This window comes from Chroicocephalus ridibundus, chromosome 2 (genome assembly GCF_963924245.1).
Source record: "Chroicocephalus ridibundus chromosome 2, bChrRid1.1, whole genome shotgun sequence".
NCBI lineage: Eukaryota > Metazoa > Chordata > Aves > Charadriiformes > Laridae > Chroicocephalus > Chroicocephalus ridibundus.
Window position 1 is genome coordinate 79,586,901 of NC_086285.1, and position 6,467 is coordinate 79,593,367.

Below are 6,467 nucleotides of genomic sequence, written 5' to 3' on the forward strand. Positions count from 1 at the left end.
AGACTTTGGTCACGTTTTGAGACATCTCCAGGAAATAAGTCACTGACACCTGAGCGCGGGCCTGATGTTGATGATGGAGCCAGGGTTTCCTTTCCTGCTTGGTGACCTATTACCAGGCACTGTGCCATGAATTGGCAAGACCTGCTTTTGCTTGCCCTCCCTCCTCCTCTGCTGCCTCAGCTAATTTAAATCTCAGCTATTCAAGGCAGGGACTTTGCTTTCAAACATGCTCAGTGTCACATGGCGTCCTGTAAACTATAAACAATAATTTCCTCTGACTCACTCTGTTGTCGGCCGATGACTGTCCACAGGTAATTTGTTACAAAAATCTCGGCTGGAGTAGTTGCCTTCTGCTGCTGCTCTGTCAGTGTCTCAGCAGTAACGAGTCACCTAGGCGAGGAACTGAGAAAGTTGCTATAAATATCACCATCTCAGACAGGAAATATAGTGGGAAATGAGGACTGTTACTTATCCCTGTGACTTGGGCTCTGGTGGAGTCAAGTGAATCGTTTGCCCAATAGACAGCTAGGAAAAAATGAAAATTAAAACTATGCGAATTCAAATGATCATTTCTCCTTCCTCCCCTCCTTGAAGGCTGGAGCATGGGTGGTAGCCAGGATGCTCTGACCTGTCAAGGCCTTTTCTTTTTTTTTTTTTTTTGGTAATATTTTAGAAAATCTGGAAAGGTAACTGACTACTGTTTTCAAATGTGCCATTTAAAATGCCAGTTGAAATGCTCATGCTCTTACCTGGCTAAGCCTGAGCTCACTTGGAGTTTTAATGACATTTTAATGAATTAATCACAGCCATGAATTGTTCTGTACACAACCAAACAGCAAAGCAATTACTGTTTGTTTTGGTTTTTTTAATCTTTACACCTGCTCTTGTTTTGATATGGACTTGTGTGTTCATGTCCAGCCTTCTTCTGTCTCTATAATTTAAAAATGTTTTCTTTTTTGATGCACGTGTCCACTGCCAGTATGAAAGCAAGCAAGCGGTTTCCCTGCCTGACAGCAAACCTTGTGTAGCTGCAGCACAGCAATAGTTTCCGCAGGAGCCACAGGTCTTCCTTACAGAGCCTAAAGTCTTCCCTCTGCCCTTCTTCTTCACTGTCCCCTCACCAGCCTCAGGACAGAGAAGGGTTGCCCGTATAGTTACCATCACTGCCTAAACGCACAGAGGGCTGTGAGACACAGGCATAAGCCATATACACGAACACTGGTTACAAACACCTCAAGAAGGTGTACGTACCTGTGTGATGACCCACCAAAGGCACAGCAGGTAGTTCCTGCAACATAACTTTCATCTAGCACTTGTAGCCCCGCGAGGTGCTTGCTCGTTTCAGGTTTAGATGGGCTCAGGTCATCAGGGAATGAATGTGCTGGAGCATTTGTGGGGATTTGGGGGATAGTGCTGTTCTTCCTGGGCAGTTTGAGGCTCTACAGGACAGGATGCCATCCAGAGGGACCTGTACAAGCTCAAGAAGTGGGCCCATGCAAACCTTATGAGGTTCAAACAGGCCAAGTGCAAGGTCCTGCACTTCAGTCAGGGCAGCCCCTGGTATCAATACAGGCTGGGGATGAAGGGATTGAGAGCAGTTCTGCAGAGAAGGATTGGGGGTACTGGTGGATGAAAAGCTGGACTTGAGCTGGCAATGTGTGCTTACAGTCCAGAAAGCCAACCGCATCCTGGGCTGTATTAAAAGCAAAGTGGCCAGCAGGTCGAGGGAGGTGATTCTACCCCTCTACTCCACTCTGGTGAGACCCCACCTGGAATACTGCGTCCAGCTCTGGAGTCCTCAGTAGAGGGAAGACATGGACCTGTTGGAGTGGGTCCAGACGAGGGAGACAAAGATGATCAGAGGAATGGAGCACCTCTCCTATGAGGACAGGCTGAGGGAGCTGGGGTTGTTCAGCCTGGAGAAGAGAAGGCTCTGGGAAGACCTTATTGTGGCCTTTCAGTACTTAAAGGGGGCTTATAAGAAAGATGTGGACAGACTTTTCAATAGGGCCTGTTGTGATAGGACAAGGGGTAATGGCTTTAAACTAAAAGAGGGAAGATTTAGAGTAGACATAAGGAAGAAATTTTTCATGATGACAGTGGTGAAACACTGGAACATGTTGCCCAGAGAGGTGGTGGACGCTCCATCCCTGGAAACATTCAAGGTCAGGTTGGATGGTGCTCTGAGCAACCTGATCTAGTGGAAGATGTCCCTGCTCGTTGCAGGGGGGTTGGACTAGATGACCTTTAAAGGTCCCTTCCAACCCAAACTATTCTATGATTCTACAGGGTATAAATGCATCTAGAGATGTGCGTGGGTGAGAGACACTGGTCTGTGCCTCAGATCTCCTGCAGCTGGCACAGGGTGGAAATCAACTGGTGAACCAGGGCAGTGATGCCGATGCTGCGGGCTCCTGTGGGGTTTTGTCCTGTTCTAGTCCTAAGCTGTGTAAAACGGTTTCCACAAGCTTTGTGGCTATTGGCCTTATTCTCTTGGGCCGCCTTTTGTGTAAAGCATGCTCGCTTCACTGCAGTAGATACTGGAAACACACGATGCTTCTTAGAAGAAGGAAAAGGTTTTGATCAGAATTTTCCTTTGATGTGAAATGTTAATTGGCAATCTATGCCTGCCTCTTTCCTGTTGCTTTTGAGTAGTATTCTCTTTTTTTGCTGTTCTCTCTAATTTTGCTTTCTTTCTTTTTTTGTCTGACTTACCCTCTGTCCTTCACACCATTTTTTTCTCTCAAATGGAAGATAAGGCACCAGTTCCTTTTTAAATCCTATTTCAAAGCTCTTTATGTTCCTATTTCTCCAGCGTTTATACCAAAGCGAGCTTAATACGCAGCAAAGCAAAAGCTGACAGAGTGCCTCTGATTTCCCTTTGTTCCTTCAAAGCGACGGGGCCCATCTGTAGGTGCTGTCCTCTCCTCTCCCTGGCTGGCAGCAATGGGTGGCACCATTAGAGGATGGAGACAGGCTTGGAGGAGCGCAAGCAACTCCCAAGTGTTTGATAGCAACGCAAGGGGGAGAAATGGATGAAAGTGGAAGTTTCCTTGTTTTCAGCAAGCTATTTTGTACTCGTTTCAGGAGAATTGAGCTACCTACAAGAGATCTTCTAAATTTCCATTGCAGAACAGCAGCTTCTCTGCAGTGCATGCCAAAGATAATTTATCAGGGCCTGATAACAAGGGCAGATGTTGTGTAATTGCACCCAAGACACAAACACCAGCCTCTTGCCAGTGCTGCGTAAATCCAGTGTGTTACCTGGAACTGGAAACAGACTTATTTCGTGTTAAAAGATTGAGCAAACAAAGTTCTCTGAATTGCTTTGAAAGAGAACCTGGCATGAACTTGGAGGAGGTAATTTCAGTTCTTCCAGTATTTTTAAGCTACAAAGTAGAGAGCAATGGGAGAGTACAAAGATCTCCCACCAGCGAGGTGGGGCAGGGCAAGCGGCTCTAGAAGTGTGAAACGTCACCGAGAGGCACGAAGAAGATCTGGAGAGCAACTCAGCAGCTTTACAAGCACAGAAACTACTGAAGAAGATTGCCTACAAAAGGTAAGCTTGTGAGAAACCAGGGACTGCAAATCCTTAACTCAACCTTTTGTAATAGGATTGAGTCATGTGAATACGTGCATAATAGACATGGCTTGACTGAATGACTTAGGGTGGTGTAACTGGTGCCTTAATCCCAAAGCTGAGCAAACTCACAGAAGTTTAGGACCTGTCAATCTTCAAAGATTACCTAGAGGTACGTGTTTCCAAAGGCACGATATAAAGCACAAAATTGCATCTATTCTGGAAAAACAACAACAGGTGGGAGAAGATTTGCTGAGCAGAAATCAGGTAACGTGAAAGAAAGTGGCCAGAAGTTGCTGGAAGTATAATCACAAAAATGTTCCCTATCTGGCAAAAAAAATAAAGCGTTCATGAAAATACACATCCAGGAAGATAATAACGATAGAAATAGGTGAAAGACCGCCTCTGAGGAAAGACAAAGCAGGATACAAACAATGCTCAAGCAATGTGATAGCTTCAATTGTAATTCCTGAATGATTTAACTGAAAACAACCAGGAAAGGCTTCCTCCCTTGGCTGTCCACCTAGAATTACTATCTGAAAACCTAAAAACATATAGTGACCAAGGAGCTAATTCCTCCCCAGGTGAAATTCTGTATTAAGGCTTGCTCTGTCACAGTGTAACAACGTCAGCTCAGCGATGGTAACTGCAAGCCACAGCAGCTGTGGATTTTCTAGATGGGTAGGGAGCAAGGGCAGGTGAAACCATGGTAACCTTCACCTTACTGTTCTCAGGGGGAAAAAAAAGGATTATGATACTCACTGCAGGTTTGTTAAACCAGGAGTCAGTGGGGTCTCTTGGGTCTACCAGACTCTTCCCTTTCTCTCATTACCCAGTTTCCCAGGGGGAGGTAAGTGCCACCCCACACTAAGCACAGCACCGCTGTCTTCTCCTCTTCCATCCCCCTGAAGCACAGGGTCCCTGTCGAAGCACAACTTCTTCACTCCCTCTGGATGGCAGATCCTTGCTTCATGCATTCAGCAGTTCAGCTCTTCCCTAGGACGCCTGGGGAAAGGGGAGCAGCTGCCACCAGGACGGAGAAAAGAGTTATGGCATCCAAGTTCTCCAGCAAAGGAGGAAAGGCACTACTGCAGCGCTGAGAAGTGGAAGGTTGCAGGGGGAGGCATGGAAAGCCAAAACACCTGCAGAAAAGACTGACATGTCACATCTTGAAATACTGTTATTGTAAGAATGGCTCTACAGACCAATTTTAGGATGAAGACCTTCCAAATACAAGGACTCAGTTTTCTGCAATAAAGACTACAACATGTCTGCCCTTAGAGAAACAGTCACTTCCTATTATGAATCAAAACATCCCCTTACCCAGCATTCAAGGTAGAATAAGTAGGGGAAAAAAGTCATATTTACTGCATCTGAGAGGAACGCAGTTTTGGTGGAACTACATTTTCTAAGTCACCAGTGCGCTGCTTCTGCTTGTGCAGTGCATTTTCCTGCACATGTTCAATCACGGTGGCCCGGCAGTCGGTTCCCAGGGGCTGGGTGCCGTGCGGTGGGCTCGGCAGCAAGGTGGATGGGAGGGATTGTACAGTCTGTCACGGCTTCTGGGCCAGGCAAACACATGCTTCGTGTCTCTTGGGCTTCATCTGATCACACAACCGTTGGTATCGATAACATCACGTGTGCTCCCTTGTAACATGAACTGCTTAAATACAATTTTGGAGGTGATAAGAACAATTGAGATTGGGTGCTTTTATGTCAAGAGACAAAGAGGACATCCCTGCGTGAAAAGCCTATGCTCATTTCTGATGGACACCTAAAACTTTTAGCCCTGAGCCTTCCCCAGTGCAGAGGACATCCGCAGCCTGTTACCTCCTGTGCCCGTTCCTGCCTGCTCCCAGCAGTACTTGCTTCAGCGCGATTTCCATGCCCCCCAAGGAAAGGGAAGCCGCTCAGCCTTCTCCTCCAACCCACCACCCACAGCATCCCTAGGAATATGTAACAAACTAAAGGATTCTCTTATGTCCAAGTATGAACAAATAATTGTTCCAGTCTAAAGTCTGGTCTAAGTATGTGTACCAAACAGAAAGAAACACAAATACTAACTAATTCAAGATCATCTTGGTCCAAAGTTGAATTTCTGATATTTTAAATTAGACAGTAGGGATTTCCTTTTACTACTGGGTTGTCATTGATTTTATTTCAATAGATACGTTGCTCAATATGCAAAATATCGGTAGGGTTACTTCTTCAGCATAAAATAAAAAATAAATTCATTATAAAAAATAATGGTTCACAATTTATAAGTAGTTAATTTTGGACATTGTTTTACCTTTTTGGTTTTTTTAACAACTATGGAAAACACATTAAACAGTTAAATAAGCCTGAAGAACAGTGTGAAGACAAAAATCTGATTTAAATAGTGCTTTCAGCATTTTTGTTCCAGTGTGTTCATCCCAAAACAGCTGCAGAAGCCCTGGGAAAAGAGGCTGGTGGCTGGGCTATATATGTATACATCACCTGGAATATTACTGTGTTCGGTTTTGGTCCCTGCTATGCAAAAAAGATGTGGACAGGCTGGAGCGGATCCAGAGAAGGGCCACAGAGATGACCCAAGGACTGGGAAGCCTGCCCTATGAGGAAAGGCTGAGAGAGAATGGGGTTTGTTGAGCCTTGAGAAAAGAAGGCTTAGGGGAGACATTATCACCATGTTCCAGTGTTTAAAGGGTGGCTACAGAGAAGACGGAGACTCCCTTTTTGCAAGAAGTTGCGTGGAAAAGAAGGAGGAGTAATGGGTACAAGTTACTCCTGGGGAGATTCTGATTGGACACAAGAGGAGAATTTTTCACAATGAGAACAATCAGCCACTGGAACAATGTCCCCAAGGAAGTGGCAGATTCCCCAACGTTGGACGCTTTTAAGATCCAGG